A 20,159-nucleotide genomic window follows, 5' to 3' on the forward strand; every position below is an offset into this window, starting at 1 on the left:
TTCCGCTGAGCTTTGTTTGTAAAATGGATTTTTAGTTTGCTGGAAGCAATTTTGAGACTAATTAAAAGTTTAATAAATAAACATAATCTATTATTAGTCAAATTATAATGCAGTGATGTTTTAGAACTGGAGCAACTATGCTGCCTTGTGAATTCCTCAATAAATTATGCATGAGCGATTTGGAATTGCTTACCTCAATTTGGACAGTGCCCGATATTAAAGCATACTCTGTAATTCATTTTGTAGTTTGAGGGTATAATAGGGCGAGAGAAACACAGCTTATGTTAAATTCAGTTTATTCTGGCATCGGCCTTACTTTTTAATTGTGTTTTAAAACAGTTATTTATCAGTTTACTTTTTATTTTTCTATTAATTGTGGCCTTCACAGTATGAGAAAAGAGATCCACTTCAGTGGAAGTGAAAATAAAATCGGCTTTTTGAAAAAGCAATTTTTCCCCATGAGTTTCATCGTCTCTCAAGGTTCTGAAGGAATTTGTTCGCTTACATATTTGTTTCAAAATAATCTATTTTAAGCTTTAACCTAAAGGCATTATGTTAGTTATTGGTGAAATGATTATAAATAGGGGAATACTATTATTAATTTTTGTATGTATATGTGGGCATGCACATTTACATGTACACTAGGAACAAAGCCTGATATGTAAAACAGGGAAAATAAGGCACAATGAAGTAAATGCTTTAATAAAGATAGAGGCTTCAGTACATAAAAGTCTTCCCAACTGAGGACTGAAGCATCAGGGAGTGGGGAGAGACACTGGTCTGTTACAAGTAGAACAGAGGTAACACTGGAAACCAGGTAGCATCTTAGACATATTAAATAGAGATCCTGATTAAACATTTTCCTCCACGGCGGTGGGGGGGGCATTTTTCCTTCAAGTTGACTTGGCATTAAGATGTAAGCATCCACCCGATTTTTCAGTCCATCTCCATTTCAATGTATGCGTTCATGCACCACTGAGTCACAACTACTGTCGTTCATATTCTGAGCTGAGATAGCTGTTAGCTCCGTGTTCTAATTTAACAGATATTAGCACATCTATGTCAGCGATATTGGTCCGCTTCTCTGTGGAAGGTCTTGAAAACTTCACTATGACCTACACCCAGGTCCAGCTGAAGACAATAAAGGCACAAAGAACATTCTGGCAAAGATAAGAGAATTTGCACGGCTATGTTAAAGATTTTAAGGTAGCTCCCCATGAAACTAGAAGAGGTATTGAAAGCATTCATCCAGGGATGTAAACCTCTCACAGTATTTTGAGATTCTAGGAAATGGTCACATATACAGCCTTGTATGTACTGCATTTAACAACCCACAACCTCTTTCATCTGGAGATAAATACTTTGTAAGAGAAAAGTATCATGGGTAGGAAGATGAGATTTCTATTTTCTCAGGGCAGATCTTGAGGTGTATGAAAAAAAAACAGAAAAACAAATTGGCAAACCACTTCTGCAATGAGAGAGGCCACATAGGGGAAAGCAAGGTTACCTCTGTGCCAGCTGGGGTTAGGGTCATCCTGATCTGTGGGGATGAAGGACAATGAGAGACACAATTTGGTGTGACCTTTACCTAGCCATCACACAAGCACCAGGAGACAGGAATCACCCTACGCATAGATTTTAGAGCCAGGCTTTCCACATCTGCAAAAATGCATTGGCCAGACAGGTCAATAGTCCAAGCCATTTATGGGAGAGGAGAAAACATTCTACACACTACCACGTGAAGGTAAGGGTAAGAATGAATAATAGTTCTATATTACCCACAAGCATCGTTGGTGACTGTTCACTCCATCAGCAGTATGTATGGAAAACTTAATTTATAACACAAACTACTAAAGACTGGAAATTTTCTACAAAGGATGTGAAAGAGTTGGTCATCAGATGGTAAAGATCTGATCTATAGATCACACAGTTGATTTTGTGTCTGTGTTCTTCCCAGCAAGAATCATTAATCAATGCTGAAAGTAATCTCAAGGTACAGAGTCCCTCAAGCAAAACCCTGCCAGTCCTAACCTCAGCAGACATGACAGAAGGAAACAAGTAAGAAAGTCAGCAGAGCAAACCCAGAATTGTCTAATTAAAATTGAGCCTGTTTTGACTGTTTATGGGACTTTAATACTGAGATACTGAGTCGAGGGATTCCACTTCATTAAAACTTAGTTGAACAAGGTGTATTGGCATGTACGTGATTAAGATGAAAATGTCCCTCAGGTTATTCCAGGTGATCTCCAGATCACTGTCATTAATATGACAGAAAGTAATGGGGTGTGGAAGGACAAAGTAAGACAGTGAAGTTTGAAACATACCCAAAATTGAATATTTAATATGCTAAAACATTAGCCTGATCCTGAGCAAGGAACCCAGCCCTGTGTTCTAAAGACCAGGGTTTCTGAAAAAGTCACAACTGAGGACTTGAAATGTTTTGCTTTTGTTTTGTTTCTGTTGTTGATGGGGGTTATTTTGGTTGGTTGGTTGGTTGTTTTTGTTTTTTATCTTTTCAGGCTATCACATAGACTTCAGCTTCTAGCCCTTCACAGTTCAAATTCAGGCTCCTACGACTACAAGTTCCACAGAGAGAGAAGTTTTCTGTATGCTGCTTTCAGATGTCATAACACAATGACACAAAGGCCCTAGATGTTCAGGCAGAAACTGAATGAGGGGCAGAGAAAGCCCCTCTCAGATATCCATGGAGTTTGTTTTTCCTGATTCTGAAAACAAGTGTTTTACCCTCAGGACTCGTCTTTGTCTCAGGAAAACAATGAAAGAAGGTTTCTTATGCTCTTCTGTTCCCAGACTGAGCCTAGAGGAGTCAGACTCGATGTTAAAATTTGGACTTGCTTATCTAAGGCTTCTGAGAAGGAGCAGTCACTGAAGGTGATGTGGGATTCTCTAGAGGGAAAAGTTTGAAGCAGAAGAATAGTTTCTATCCCATTTCTCTTACTTTCATATCTTGCTGTTTGGATCACTAGAAAACTTAGCTCTCCTAATGCCCAGTCTGGCCATGGTGTCCTTTGAGCAAACAGGCAGTTGTTGCACTTCAGTCCCATACAACAGGAAAACCTTCCTCCTCCTCCTTCCTTGGAGAAGCTAAAATAACACTCTTCTAATTTGCTTTGAGCTCACTGGATCCCAGCTTGACTATCATAATATTGTACAGAAGAACAGGCCAGTATACATGAATACACACACACACACACACACACACACACACACACACACACACATACACATGTCACCAAAAGGACTGCGGCGTATAGACCTTACTCCAAGGCCTTCCAGAATTTCACTGCTACAGTGACAAAATCTGAACATGAACATCATTCTCAGAGGGACAGGCTAAGAATTTGGTCAGGTAACTACACAATTTATTCTCCAGAAGACACTCCGTGCACTGTCCTTGTTAACATATCTAAAACTTATCTCTTTTGTAAATTTAAAAAAAGAATTCTTATAAGTTTCAAGGAATTAACTTGTGTCCACTTCTCCTGGGCAAAATGGACCTATAGATAAGTACTCCTGTCAATCAATAGCCTATGTTTCCCCACCTATTGCCTATTGCTAAGGGAGGCACTCTTCCCATTTCCCAGGTCTTGGGGTTCCTCTCCCAGAAACACCATAGTCAGGAGCCTAAAGTATCAAATGTATGCATAAGAAAAATCTTCTCCCTAAACTGCTTACCTTCTTACCTTTATCTTCTGCTATATATATATATATATCCTAGCAACTTGCTAAACTTGCTAGTTCCTGGTGTTCTCTTAAAGTCTGCCTCCTGTACAGCTTCAAAGCAGCTAGGCCCAGGTAGTTCAGCCCCACAAACTGCTCTAATTTCTGCCGGCATGTCCCTAATGCTATATGGCCCCTCAGAACCTGGACACCAAGTGAAATAGCCTGCTTTTCCAGAAAACGACCAGCATCCTAGTTTTCTTGGATCTCCAAAAATGTCAGTGCCCCCAGATAGCAGGAAGCAGTCTAGAAAAGCACAGTAATCCCATTTTTGCCTCACCAGTCACTCCTGCCCATTTCTACCACTTTTATAATAGACAAAAGAGAGGAATGTTAAAAATCAGGTAGGTACTGTCCAAACCTGTTTCAAGCGACTCAGTTCCAGCAACTAAGTCATCCCAAGCCTCAAAATGTCATTTACAAAGTCCTCACCATTACCAACCACTCACTTGCTATCCTCTCTCTCCCTCCCTCCCTCCCTCCCTCCCTCCCTCCCTCCCTCCCCTTTCTCTCTCAAGTCCATGCTCTGAAACAGCCTTTTCCATCCCTAGTCAATCTCTTGTCTGAGATATGTTGTGTGAAGTGGTCTCTATGGCATACCTTGACTCAGACCTGTGGATGTACCCCACTGCAAAATTTCAACAGTCCCATGCCACAGAACTGATCTTTCAAGAGAGAAATATCTCCACACGTATGCCTTATTTTTATGAGGCATAGCACGTATTAGCTCTCAATAATGTTCTATTAGGGAATTTAATTAAAATGCCTTCAGTAAGATGTGTTTTGAACTGCGGTTCAAAGTATTAGTCTTTTACAGCATGTCTCAGGTATTCATTCTTGTACACTGCCAAGCACCCCTGAGACCATTCCATGTGCCCTGAGCTTAATGAGAGACTCGGTTTCTGCCCTGCCTTTGTGCTACCATGTCCTTTCATATTTAACATGACAAAAATAAGAATCATGAGACATATGTTAAAGTTAGGGAAATGTTAAAACGTGTGTGGGGGAAAAAGTAATTAAAGCATGGCTCCCCATGCTTCTTTTTCTAGCATTCCATTTATTTATTTTTAAAGGTTATCACCTGTTTCTCTCCAATAAAAAAAAATAAATGGATGAAAAATTCTGTCCAGAAGGCTTTTCTTTGAAAACTGCACAACTGCAGCCAATTATGCAGACAATGGGAGAGTTTTTGAAGCGGAGGAAGAACCTGCAAAGGGGTGAGGAAGGAGGAGAAGGACAGAGCTTCTGTCTTGGTGGCAAAGTCACATTCTTATCTCAGTCTCCACAGCTGCTCTGATTCACAGGAACTTCGCAATAAGGCTGTGATTAAACCATTGTTTTTGTTTTGTTGTGTTCTTTCACTATCATTTTTTTAAATACCCAGATGTTTGGGATCTTGGAGGGACCGTGTACAGCCGTGTTTTTTATGCATGTATTCGAGGTGCATACATATAAGCATTTAGTCATCTTCATTCTACTTCAGAGATGTAGTGCAAAAATAATATCACTGCAAACTCCATTCCGTAACTCCCAATCTACCATTCACAGGATCATTTTGAATACAGTACTCCTAAACACACACACACACACACACACACACACATACATACATACACCCATACATACACACATTTGCAAACACACAAGTACACAATCAGCATTTATCTCCACTTCTATGAATGTAAACTTACATCTACAGAAAGAAATCAAAAGAGATTTCTGAGCTGGAAAAACTAGGAGGAATCAGAAGTAAAAATAGGGACTATGGGACAATGTGATCTCAGTCTCCTTGTCATCTGGAGGAAGATATTCTAGACAGTCATAGCCAAAATTTACTGCAATTATCAAAGATTAAGATTTAGTCGCCAGTGATGGATTAAGTAAGGTCTCTAGCATTTATTTATTAAGACAGGCTAATCATCCTGTAGAGAGGAAACCTGAGTGTAGTCAGGTTCTTGTCAGTTAGCTTCAGGGATTAACATCTGTTCAATGTGGTAACTAACTTGCATTATCGGTTTCTGAGTTTTTTTTTTAACTGAAAATATATTCATCCCTCAGAGAATACAACCTGACCAGTTTCCCTACCCTCTACTCCTCCCAGCTCAATCTACCTCCCCGCTCCCCCAAAACCACTCTCCCTCCAATTCTTCTTCGAAAATGACCAAGCTGAGGACAGGCCAGAGATATCAATTACCACCTACAGCACCCAGAAACAAGCCAAAGGTAAAGCATTTTAATCCAAAGTTTCAAAAACCACTAGAAATCCAGGTATATTCTAAATATGCTAACACACATATTTGTTTCATATAAGTACATCTCTATTATATGTAAATAGGTATAGTGTTCCATGAGGAGGTTGTTAGAAATCCTAGAGCCAGCCAGATTCTGGGACACAAGACTGTGAGGCAAATGCCTGATTCAAGTGACTTAGTAAAGACTTCAGGAAAAGTAAAGTGAAAGACTGAGACAATAATGAGTTATGGACCACCCTGTCCTTCCAGGTCATCACTGGTCACTTGCATCCTTAGTGTTTAATATATCTAGCACATTGTGAGGGGCAAGATTCCTCCTTGGTGACTGTAGGCCCTAGTTCACATATAAAATATTTTGTTGAATTTAATATTACTGTGAAATTTAATTCGGATTTACTTTTTCTTACTTGACTTAGAACTAAGGAATGATTTGGAAAATATTACTAGAAAACAATCTTACTAAAAGGGGAAAAAGGACACAAACAAAGATAAATCAAGGAATGGCAAATGCCTTTCTGACTCTACAGCTTGGAAGCATTCTGAATTGAAGTCCTTGCTTATTGGGCCCTATACTGTCCTGTATTGTTCTGTATGTCCAATCAATCAGGCTTAGACTTTTCTAATCAACCCTATGGATAGAAAGTAACAAGTAGGAGTCTAGGCTGGAGAAAATGGAGCAATTTGTGGGGGTGAACTCAGGAAGCTACCTCCTTCAGGTCCTTCATCCTAAAGAGGTGTCTGTGTTTCCCTAGGTTATGTCACGCCAGCACCAGTTAAGGTAACTCACAACTTGATTGACTCATTTAAGAGAGAGGGTTTTGTATTGGCTGAAAATATGGAAACACTCAACACTCAGGCAATACTGTTTTATACATTTTTATATTAACTTATCATTTCTTCTTCTTAGGTCAAAGACAAACTACAGAGCTGGTTAATACTTTCTCAAAACGCAGGAGAATTTTAAGAGCACTCCAAGACACTTGGTCTGTTTGGTTCCGGTCCCTTCTAGATTCCCTTTTGTGAAGGTTGCTCTTGGATGCTTGCCCCTGGCTGCATGCTGGTGTTTTAATGCATTTTTTTTTACTAGTCTTGCTCATTTAGACTGCTGACTAGATTCTCCATCCTCTAATCTGGAGTGCTATAATCATTCTATTTCATCCTATCATTTTACCACTGAGCTTGTCTAACCTACAGCTGAACCCAAATATTTTCCATAACTTTTTCTCTGATCTTGGATGTCAAACTCAAGACAAATAGGTTAGAGTGCTACAGTAAGAAATAGGACCCCAGTCCTGAGACATAAGAAGGCAAAGATACTTTATTTGTTCCGCAGGCAGAGAGGAGTGTCCTCTTATTATATGACAAGAAATTCCACCCCATGGACATTTCATATAGAAGTAATAATTAAAGGGCTGGCAAGATGGCTCTGTAGGTAAAGATAATGGCTGCTGAGCCCTGATGGCCTGAATCCAATCCCAAGGCCCCATGTGTTAGAAAGAGAACTAATTCCCACAAGCTATCCTCTGACCACCACATGGGCAACAAGGGTGAATACACATCTGAGAATGTCCACACACATTCACACAAATAATAGTTATTTTTAAATATGAAACTATCTTCAAAATTCTATGGAGCCTTGTAGCCACAGTGTTCATTACATTCAGTTCCATTGATTAAGCCCAGTGAGTTGATCACGCCTAATTTCAATACTCATTAAAGAGGTTGATCCCACACTGTGTCGTTGTGGGCTGTCACAGAAACTGTAACAATTGTCCCCTCATCTACTGCTATGAATCATGAAGGAAGGAAAGTGGCATGAAACTCAGCTTTTAGTTCACTGTTTTAGAAAGCCTTTGAGTAAAGCAAATTCAACAACAACAACAATAGCAGCAAAAATAACAGAAAAGTAAAGCTCATTTTGTAAAACAAACATTCCAGTTGTTTATGAAATATTTTATCCTGATGTAACACTTTCTTTAGAGCCCATTTAATATTCTCAGCAGTACAATGCTATTCTAATTATGCAGGGTACTACATACTATGCTCATCTTCAGACTTCTGTTCTTTGATAGCAATATTACATGGCTCATAGCACACCTCATTGGTAGTCACAATTGCACATTCAGAGCCTGAGCCACTTAGTAAAGCAGATGCGATATCTATACTCTCTTTAATTAAAGTTTCCGTTTCTTCCCCTATTAAAGCATCATCAGACCATGCTGTCTTCAGTTTGTGAATCTGCTGACACCATGTTACTGAGGGAAGCAATTGGTGCTGATGGAATAAAGATGGGTTTGCAAGAGGAACAGACTGTGAGACAGATTCCCAAGGCTCAATGAGAAAGATCCCATTAGCCCAGAGGGGAAAGGCAGAGTCAGGGATTGTTGCTGTGACCTTCAGAATATAGACCAACCGGTCTTGGGTGGATAGAAAACAGTCATTATAAGGTGGGAGTACATATGAGCACCTAGCATAAGCTTAAGTTTGGAAGCTTACAACTGAATCCGAAGAGAGCCAAATCTATTTAATCAAGATAGTTTGGAAAAATGCAGGTAACAGAAGGTATTTGGCTTCATCGTGTCTTGTTTTGTTTTGTTTTTTCAGCTATTAAACTAGAATATGGTTTTTTTCTCCTCCCTTCATTCTTTTCCTCCTCCTTCTGTCTCACTACCATTCCTTTCTTCTCTACCCTTCCTTCTTTCTTTCTCTCCTTCCATTTTTCCTTCCTTCTCATATGACTTTGGATACATAAGAGCAGGTGAAACCTCTAACAGGATATCTAGGCTCAGGTGGAAGTGCCAAAATTCATGCCTTTGCTGTATAATGCTGTCTCTAACAGTCAAGAGTTGTTGCACAGAATTTGCTGTGTTAAATGGGGAATGCCTGATTCTGAGTTGTTGATCAGGGAAAATCTCAGGTATCCAAAGCCACATAGGCTCTTTTCATTCGTCTTGGTTCTACACCAGAAATCGTTGAAAAGACTATTACATCGTCATTCAAAATATAGAGGAATTAACTTATGAATGATACTGAAGAATCCTCTTTGCTGGCTAGTTTTCACAGTCCTGGAAGCTGCTATGAATTCTACTAAGAGAAAAAAAAAATCAATGGAATTATTTAGCTGGGCACCATCTAAGCAACAATACCAAAATTACAGGCATGATGTGCCAACTGAAGCACTAGTGGCACAACTGTAATGAAATACCCACCGTTTTCTGATTGGATTAGAGAATCACTCTACAATAGGGTACAGTACTAATATGTAAATCCAATCAAGAATCTATAATGAGTCTAGGTGTACCATACACTTGAATCCCAACACTTAATAATCAGTTGAATGTCTATGGGTTCAAAAACAGCCTGAATTATATAACAAGTTCCAAGTTAACACTCTCTCTCTCTCTCTCTCTCTCTCTCTCTCACTCTCTCTCTCTTCCCTTCCTCCCTCCCCCTCTCTCTCCCTCTCCATCTCTATCTTAACACACACACACACACACACACACACACACACACATACACACACACACACACACACACACACACACGTCTATGATTTGGGATTCCTTGGGTTTTGCAAGGGAATTTATCACTACTTCTATGTAGCTAATTTGACAGGAAGACAGACAAATTGCCCAATTTTTAATTAAAGATTCTTATTTTATACACATGGGCTTATGTAAGGATATGTACACTTGAGTGAAGTTTCCCACACATGCCCAAAGAGGGTGTCAGAGTCCCTAGAGCTAGATTTATGGAAGGTTAGTTATATAGCACGTGTGTTGCTCAGGTCTTCTGAGAGAGTAGTGTGTGATTTTTAACTCCCAAGGTATCACTCTAGCTATCAAACTCTTGGGCCATACCTTGGGATGTTTCCCTTCCCCCTCCGTGAGCCTTTTAGCCTGCTATAGCAAGAAGTTGTTTACATCCTTGACAGCTGCTCTCAGCCCTGATTTGGGCCCGGGATTTTCCATGGTACCCTTCTCCCTCCCCAAGCCTTTCAGCTTATTGTTTTTAAGAAATTGTTTACACCCTTGATTTGGGTCCAGGGCTTTCCATGACACAGACTTTTCCTGTTCTCCTGTTTTCCTGGTTGGGGATTTTCACCTGCTTTGTTGTTTTTCCATGACTTTTGTCTCTTCTAAATAAGGAGATCTCAATAAAGTCTGGATGGCATTCTTTTAGCATGAATGACCCAAGTGTATGTTTCTTCTTAAATCCCACAGGCCTACACCCGTTTCTCAGTGTTGTGAGGATGCAGGTGTCGTTACCAAACCAGTTTTTAAATGTTAGTCATAATACCTATAGACTAACACTATATTCAGCCTGATCTAAAGAAGCTCCTCTTTTCAATAAGCAGTAATGAATTCAAGAAATTATGACAGCTCTAGATGCTGAGATAGTGAGTACTGAGAGTTCATCCCCAAACAGGACATTTATACCACACCTTCTAAGACTCAGCAAATATCCATGAAGAGGGAGGGAGTCTCACAGCAGCTAAGGTTGTCTACAAGGGGCCTTCCAAAATTTGGAACTGTCATTAATCAAGCATGGACTAAGAAGAGACTTATGACCCCCACTCCCTGCACTGATAGCTATTTGTAGATTATGGCACAATGGGGAACTAGTGTCTTCAAGTGTATCTAGGAACTAGCTAACCAAATAACAGTGGCTGTTTCCAAATCCATGTTCACTCAGACAACCCTGGTTAAACTCAGGGAGTCATAAAATATAAATAATAATAATGATGATAATAATAATATAATAATAAAATAAAAATGAACAGCAACAAGGAAAGCAGAAATTTGAGAAAGGGAATTAGAGGAAAGTGGAGATAGTTTACAGGGAAGGGAGTTGAGATGGGAGAGACATGGATGTGAGAGTAACCAGAATGTATTATATACATCAATGAAAGTGTCAAAACTTAATCAAAATTATAATAAAGAAACAGGTCAAAACAACTGAAACATATAAGAAGCCTCGGAGACTGTGGTTGGAAGAAGCATACGTATTTGCTTTCTAAAGTTTAAAGCTGTTTTTTATATCACTGGAATTTAAAGGAAAATGGATTCATGTTTTCTGGGAAAGGAAAATCAAATGAGTGTTGGGTTATTTAGCGTGAGTCATGAGCACTGGGGCTCATGGCCAGCTGAGATGCCTCTTTAAATATAAATTCCTCCTCTTAAGTCCATGTGGACTGATGCCCTCACATTAGCAAGTGCCTGGCTCTATATCAGAGAGAGATTTATTAAATTTAATAGGCCAGAATACTATTACATAAAGAATACTGTCCCTGAGCTGCAATGAAGTCACTCAGCCAATGGATGGCTACATTCATTTCCTGACCACTTTGCATTTTCTATCAGAGCTACGGCTCAGACCAGATCTGGACTCATTTGCTTAGGGCAGTGACACATATGCTTTCATACTTCTAATCGTTACTGGGTAAGAAACCCAGAGCTTCATTGTCACAATGGTTTTTGTAGATTTTGTCATTAATTACTTATTTGGTGTTTTCTTGATACTTAGTTTTCAAAAGTTTGATTCTTTTTTTCAATTCTAATGGAATTTATAGTGACCCCAGGTCTTCTTCCTAGTGTGATTAAGTTTGAGTGGGACTAGATTTTGCAGAATTATATTCAATGATTCATGTGCAAAGGGAGGGATAGTTTTCTGGACTAAAATAATCTTACATGCTCAAGGCTTTGTTTTGACTCATGGGTTGAATAGATGCAGCTCAGCATATTGAGAAAAGTAAAGCAGCGCTAATGATGGTGGTGAGTATAGAAGCTGAGACACATCCTATGTAGCCAGAAGGATAATCGGAGAAGAGGCATAATTTCTCAGTTCTACTTTCTCTATTTGCTTGTATCAAGTCTGTAAGTGCAGTCAGAAGAGTGGCACTGCCTATCTTGAGAAAGGGTTTTACATCCTAAGTTAAATTCCCTCAAAATCACACACAAACTTGGGCCTTACCGATACTCTAGGTGAACTTTATATAGTTAGCATCAAATTTAACCATCAGAGCTGTGGTACTATTCTGTGGACATGTAACCATTCATAATTTGCATATTCAGCCTCGTATTCCCTAACATATGAGGCAATTCAATACTGGTAAATGTGCTACTAGAAGCCCCTGTGACAATTCTCTATTAACAAAGGCTTTAGTTTAAACTTCAATTAGAATGTATTCAAGGTGTTAGCAGCTCAAATCAAGTACAGCTTCACATATCATATGGGCCTCCTTGATTTGATTCTGTTTTGCTCCATCACCCAAGCTGCATCCTAGTATTAAAAACATTTTCTTCCTTCTAGACTTGTCAAGACATTTTGAGTACATTAACTATGTTCACCATCTGAGATACTACAAGGTCCTTTGGGTAGTTGGGAAAAAAAAGATACCAGAATTTATCTTAACTCACTATGAACTCTTCAAGATTTTAGTTTTTTCTTTAATAATCCTATTTTCAAACAGGCTTACACTCGCAGACATTGATTCATACTGGTGGACTAGGTCTCGATCCAAACAGAAAGTGATTGGTTACCCCCGTTACCAGTTTGCCTTTATAACGGTAGGTAAGTCTCGACTGTCTGGCTCATGTTGCAGCACACAGTCTACAGCTAAGTCCTTTGATGATGATTGTACTCAAGCAAGCTACAGAACACTTTCTAGCAATGTGAAGGCTAGCCATCAGAGAGGACTCTTCCAGCCAAGTTCCAGGTTCATTCTTATACCTTGCAAGCAAAATGTGTGGTACCTTCAGCAATACGACCTTATCATCTAGGTATTATAGTCATGAGCTGGCATTGCAGTTTCATTTTGGGTGCACCATTGGTCTTCCAGACAAATGTTTCCCTCACTTGGAGGGAAACAGCCCACTTTGGCACTGGAATGCCATTTAATTTCATATATCTTCTAAACCCAGCTGGGAAGATAATAGTCCATAATGAGAAAGCAACTTGATTGTTTTACTAAGTGGACATGATGTACCACCCTTCTAAATAACAATGTTTATTGCTATACATTAGTGCCACGTTCAGCTTTGGTGAGAGAAGCTCCCTTACTCATGGTGGAGGTAACTGCAGAGACTTGTTTCATGATCCTTGTGAACCCTAAGAAATAGAAATGTCTCATTAAAAAAACTGTGTAAAGGAAAGAGGATGGTATATATGTTAGGAAATAAGAATTACATGATAAAACATATTGTGTATACATATGAAATTGTCAGAAGAAACCTATTATTGCTTATAATTAATATCTACGAATAAATTTTTTTTTCTTGGAACAGTCTGAGAAACACTTTTGGCTATGGATTGAAAGTTGGAAACTTGGATTCATACCAAATGCATTTTGCTTATAGACTTTAAGTATGGACGTAGAACTAAATGCTTATATTCTACCTATATGCATTGCCTCCATGCTTCCTCAGTTAAAAGTTCACAAAACATTTACTAATACATAGTGAATTTAAGTATTGTTGTTATTGTTACCAAAGATATCTCTCGTGCTTTCTTCCACGTCAAGTATTTGTAGGTAGATGTGAAACCAGATTCGATGGAAGAAAATCTATCCATAATGTACATAACCTTCCTCAAAGTAAGATTTATTGTTTCCTTGATTTACATTTTTCAGTGCCTGAACTGAATCGTAGTCCTAAGGTAAATATTTCACTGAAAAGAACACTTTGTTTTAGGTCACTTATGAGAAAAATCATTACGGAATGCCTATTAAGTTGAGATACCTGTAAGACACATTCAAAAGGTTGCTGCTAGACTGCTTTATTTCTCCTGAAAATCACAAATAATTTAATTTATGATGTACATTGGACTTTTCTTGTGTTTCAGTCATGAAAACAAGAACTGCATAAATGAATTTTTAAATGAGAAAGAACCCAGGTCAAAGTCATCACACTTAAATCATCTCTCAGTGGGACCCTGTGAACTAAACTGAGTGTGTTCGGAGACACCATAAGCTACAGAGTATCGAATGCAGAGTGCTGAATTTTAGGGATATGAGGCCAGTGCATGGTAGAGAGAGAGAGAGAGAGAGAGAGAGAGAGAGAGAGAGAGAGAGAGAGAGAGAGAGAGAGAGAGAGAGAGAGAGAGAGAGGAAGAAGAAGAAGAAGAAGAAGAAGAAGAAGAAGAAGAAGAAGAAGAAGAAGAAGAAGAGGAGGAGGAGGAGGAGGAGGAGGAGGAGGAGGAGGAGGAGGAGGAGGAGGAGGAGGAGGAGGAGGAGGAGGAGGAGGAGGGGAGGGGAGGGGAGGGAAAAGGGAAGAGGGAAAAGGGAAGAGGGAAGAGGGAAGAGGGAAGAGGGAAGGGAGTGGGAGGGGAAGGAAAGGGAGAGGGGGAGATAAAGAGACTTTGAGACACAATTGAAGAGGACCATAGGTAGAGACAGGTTTGAGATAGGTAAGGGTATAATTTAATGACAGAAAATTAGTAGTCAAAGAGGGTAAAATTCTCCCTGAGTTGTACAATTAATTAATGGAGAAGCCAAGGTGTACTTCACAAAGTCACAACTGCTGGCAATTCTGAGGAGCCCAATGGACTTAGGATCCAACACCCCTCAAATTCCCCACTCCCTGAATTCCACTCCCCTTCCTGGCATCATCTGCCTGGGCAGAGCACTAACTTGTCTGCTCCTTTGAAGATACCACAGGCCTCCAGGAGGTCCACTGCATGCAGGGCAACTAGACAATAGAATCCACAGTCTGAATACCTCCCAGGAGAACAGCTTGACTGCTCTTCTCAAAACTCAACAGCCTGAAGGCCTCACAGGAGGTCTGCTACAGCCAGGGCAACAAATCAGCAGCTTGTCTGCCCCTCAGAAGGCCCCACAGTCTGAAGGCCTCACAGGGGGTCTGCTACAGCCAGGGCCATAGGCTAACCAGGAGACCTGCAGCAATCCAGGGTCACAAGAGGCAAGCACCAGACAGAGGCAGCCAGATCAGCTCACACCATGGACAACTAATCATTATCGACTTTATATAAGGACCATAAAACAAGCAACACTGTCCTGAGTTGGAATACATGTTCAGATACTCCAATTAGCTTTCTAGTAAACAGTGAGGAGGCATACTTTTGTTAAAACTTATTAGTTCTGTAGATTAAATTGTATCTAACACACACTACCACCAGCCAACCTTCTAAAATATCAGAACATTTTATACTGCTCTTTCTTCCTTCCCGAGGGAGACTTCTATTAACACCACAAGGTGCTTAACCCTGTAATAATTTCTGTCGACTCAATGAAGCATTTTTTTTCTCATTGGAAGGGACTCAATCAGGTATTGAAGCTCAGTTCAAATGCATTAGGATTTCTCTCATCTAGAATGATCCACGCAGAAGAAAGATGGCAAAGTTGTTGCTTTCTTTTGTTTGGTTTTTGAGCTAAGCAAATTACAAATCAAAGAATGTTAATTGACCTAACCAAAGCTGCTACGTTATGGAGCAGACTCCAAGTTAAATGAGGGCTTGCCTTCCTGCAAATCCAGTGATCTATGTCTATAAGGCTAATTAATAGTCGTCTTATGACTAATTGCTCTCATTACAAGCTCCTTGGAATTTGTCAGGCCTTATAATCTACTCACCTTCATTAAATGTTGAAGAAAGGCTTCTGGGAAAAGGTATTCTGGAGAGTACATTAGAAGCTCAGAATTGGGGCCAGGTATTTTTGGATTCAAATTTTAGCCCACTCTTCCTCTGCATAAGGTGATCTCATGCAAATAATTTAATCCAAATGTCTTATGTCTCCGCACCTTCACAGCATAACAGCATAACACATTAGGTTTTATGATAATTAGTCACAGGCACAGGAGATAGTTACTGCCTCTTTACAGAAGTTTGTCATTTGCAAAGGGAGTATAAAGAGAACACAGTAAAGAGTTGACTTGCATATGCAGAAGGGGTCTGGGTAATGTTTTAGACAAGATGACAGATGAGCTAGGACTCAAAAGAAAATCAGGACTTGCAAGCTCAGGAGAAGGAGAAACTTAAGATATAGTGAAGGCTGTGCCCAGAGACAGGTGACATAGTAATTAACTGGAAACCCTACATCAGCAATCATGCTTTATCCAGCTCCTCACAGCAAATTAGCAGCCTTATCAGGCAGTGTTTTTGCTTAGAAGAAAGGTTCACCAGGAGATGGAGATTATAATGAAAGGCCTGATTCACGCCCTGTTGCTTTTTCTACAATGACTAGGCCAGGAAGAATTAATTTTTAGCAATATTTTAAGAATGTAAAACTCTTCCTACATTGACTGCCCAGTGTATAAGTCCTTTTACGTAGGGAGCTGAGAAAATTATGAGCCTCCTGTAATGTTAAATGCAGATAATTTTCTTCTTCCTTTGCTAAAGCCCTGGAGTTCCAGCTGTGCATGGAATGCTGAGTGTGAAGTACAAAGTACAGTGCTAGGCCAGGAGGTATTTCAAAGAAAAGTCCCAGAGGAGGCACTGCTAGTGCAGGAAAACACACTGATTATGTTGTTTTTAGCTTAATTTAGCACTTTGAAAAGTTCAGGGGAATATTAATTTGCAACCTATCTCTCTACGTTCATCAACACCATTGTTAGAGAAAATATTTCAATCTTTGTGGAAGTTATTGAATACTTGGGAATGATTTAGCTTGGGAGAAGTAACTGGAGGATTAAGACAGCTTGGTGACAGCCTCTTGGCACTCTAGATTAGCCTAATCTTTATGTAGTGTAGTGGTTGCCACCGTTTGTGTTTGCAGAAAGAATATACAAGGTGAAACAGCTTTCTCTAGACTTCAGAAATATAAAATTGCACTGTGGAAACTGTATTCACCTTCACAGGTTTATTCCTGTGTGTAAGACATGTCCCCAGGATAGTTCCAACTAGGCCATTTAGCACTTACCTTTTAATGCTAACAAATTTGATGTGATGGTCCCATGGAGTCAGAAAGTACTGGATGATATGATTGATTCCAGATTACAGGAACATTTCAACACACACCCCCCCACACACCCCCACTACACACACACACACACACAGAGAGAGAGAGAGAGAGAGAGAGAGAGAGAGAGAGAGAGAGAGCGCGCTCAGGCAAGGTTCTATTGTTGTGAAGAGACACTATGACCACAAAAACCCTTATAAAGGAAAAAAAATTAATTAGGGCTGGCTTACAGTTCATAGGTTTAGTCCATTGTCATCATGGTGGGAAGCAAGGCAGCACACTGGCAGACATGGTGCTGAAGAGGTAGCTAAGATCTCTGCATCTGGCAGGCAACAGAAAGAGAAGGACACTAGCTCTGGCTTGAGTTTATGAAACCTCGAAGCCTGTGATACACTTCCTCCAACAAGGCCACTCTTACTTCAACAAGGCCACACCTCCAAATAGTACCACTCCCTATGGGCCTATCAGGACCATTTTGATTCAAGCCACATGCATTTGAAAGGGTTAAGGAGCTGGAGGGAAGGGGAAAGAATAAGGTGGCAATGAGACATACACTGTCACTCAGAGCAGGCACACATGAAACTTACCAATACATTCCTTTTTGATGGACATACTAGGGAATTTTTATTTGGGATTTACTTTCCCCCAAAGAGTACATTGTGCTGTCCTGAGCTTGATCTTAATAATGGGCCCTGCAAATAGCCTGTCACTTTGGTTTCTGTGTGAAGAGACCGATCATTAGAACTTTAACTGCAAAGAAAGTTCATTAAAATGCTATATATGAATTCCATGTTCAATTATGCACTTACTCTTTGGTTATGTGATTATTCTGTTGTACCAGTGAAAGTTGTCCAGAGAAAAAAGATGCCTGAGAGCATATGTACATACATGCATGCATACATGGAAAGAAAAAGAAGGAAAAAGGAAAAGTGAAAAAGGGAAAGAAAAAGGAGGGAGGAGGGAAGGAAGAAGGGAGGGAAGGAGGGAGACAGAGAGAGGGAGGAAGGGAGGGAGAGGGGGGTTGGGAAATGTAAAAATACCTGATGTAAATGCAGTAGGTAAGATGATACACCTATTGCAAGTGGGAGGGATATCCAGGACTCACTAACTACAACACTGACTCCTTAGTCTGTTGAAGATGATAATAGTGCCTATCTTCTTAGCATCACTTTAAAAATGAAAACCACAATAATTTCCACAAATGCCCAGAGTAGTACATATTGCCCATTATCACATAATAGATACTCCATGAATGGAAGCCAAGGAGGAAAAAAATGAGGGAAAAATGAAGACAAGGGATAGGGGAGATAACTCCTTCTATTTTTTTCTCCAACAAACTGTATTTTTCAGAAATTAAGTAACAATGAGAGGGTGGAACACCCCCCCAACAGATATGAATGAGCAATTTTAACTATAGATTTATCTATACATTCAAGTTACATGGCAGGCCATGGATGCCTATTGATTTTTCTCCTCTGAAATAGATGGTTTTGTTTAGCTCTGAAAAGTGAACAATTTTTCTGACACCAACTGCTTGTTTAATAGTTTTGGAATAATCTATATTTCATTAAGAAGATGACTTATTACAACCCACCTTCTGTTGTCTAGTGAACTATTGATTTAAGGTAGTTTTGCCCTTCTAGAGCATCTAATAAATTGGTCCCAATCGGCAGTGGCGTGTTGTATACTCATTCCTCACTGTATAAATGTCGGCCTCGCATATTTTAGAACAGGTCTTTAGATTTGTTTCCTTGACAAGATCCTTCCCCTCTAAGCCTCTGTGGTGCAGCAGTCACTGACTTTTTTTTAATAATCCACATAAAACTTTTAGATAAGTGTAGGGCATCACAATCAATATTCATGGCATGATTTATCAGGACAAGGACTATCTCACGGAGTCCTCCCGGTAAATCCAGTGTGTGGAGTAGTTAGCACAGACATCCATCTCAGAGATATTTTAAACAGGCGTTAATGGGCTTGAAAGGTGGAGTGGCGATGAATCACCTGCTTGTGCTGTAGTTAGTTAGAGACTTTATTAGCTCAAATGCTTCAAACTCCCTCTCCCTTTCCTACTTCCCTCCACCCTGAAGAGTCAGGCCCACTCATTCGTCTGAACATAGTGACTCATATAGATCCCCCTTCCCCTAGTAAGGTTTGGCTGAACAGTATACTGATCTTTGTTATGGATGCTGTGCCCTCCTTAATATCAAGGATACCAATATGTGTTTATACCACATTTGATCCTTATTTGTCTTTCCTCCAGGCCTAATGTTCCAAGATATTTATGATCCCTTCTTATTCTAGATGTCTATGTAAGAATTTGGTTGGCATGTGTGTAATGTCCGAGAATCCCTATGACGTTCTCCATGATAACTGCACTTGCTAAATGATTTGCTAACCACTTTTAAGAGACTTAGATGACACAGAATGACAGCTTGTTACTTGAATAAATTTATGGATTAGTAGCAACAAAACAAAGAACCAATAAATGAATAACCAGTTTCTACTTGAGAATTCTGGTGGTCATATTCGCTTCGTTGGGCACAGAGTTTCCAGTCTTGTTTGCAATCATTTGTTATTTGTACCCTAAAAGAAATCAGAATAATTATTTTTCACCTTTGGAAAGCCTGTTGTAATGCAAATTAAAGCAAAGTGGGGCAAAGACCCCTCAGTATTTCCTTTTTATTAAATATTTATTTATATGCATGCACACGTGTCTCTCTCTCTCTCTGTGTGTGTGTGTGTGTGTGTGTGTGTGTGTGTGTGTGTGTGTAAAACATGCATGGGAGGAGGTAAGGAAGACAGAAGAAATCTATAGATCTCCTGAGGTTGGAATTATAGGAGTTGGTGAGCAGCCTAACTTTTATGTGAACCAAACCTGGTTTATTTGGAAAAAACAAGTATCTATATCTGTTGAGCCATCTCTCCATCTCTCTTATATATTTTATATCCCTGAAGCTGACAAATAATTTGATAAGTAATATTGGCAATTTTATCTCCAATATTCTATATCTAATACTTAATAAAATCAGATTTAATGCAACATCTGATTTTTTTTTATTTTTGTATCTGAGGATCTAACAGCCAGACTCTTAAAGCCAGAGGGCTGGTTTACCCTTGTACAGTCAAGTGAAAGCAATAATGCCCAGTAGAATATAAGACCAGCTTCTTTACATACAGACTGGGCAGAATGTCAAGCATGGAACTTTATTGTTTGTGATTCTCCTGCTGAAACAGGAAAATATTACCAAGAA

This window comes from Rattus norvegicus, chromosome 7 (genome assembly GCF_036323735.1).
Source record: "Rattus norvegicus strain BN/NHsdMcwi chromosome 7, GRCr8, whole genome shotgun sequence".
Lineage (NCBI taxonomy): Eukaryota > Metazoa > Chordata > Mammalia > Rodentia > Muridae > Rattus > Rattus norvegicus.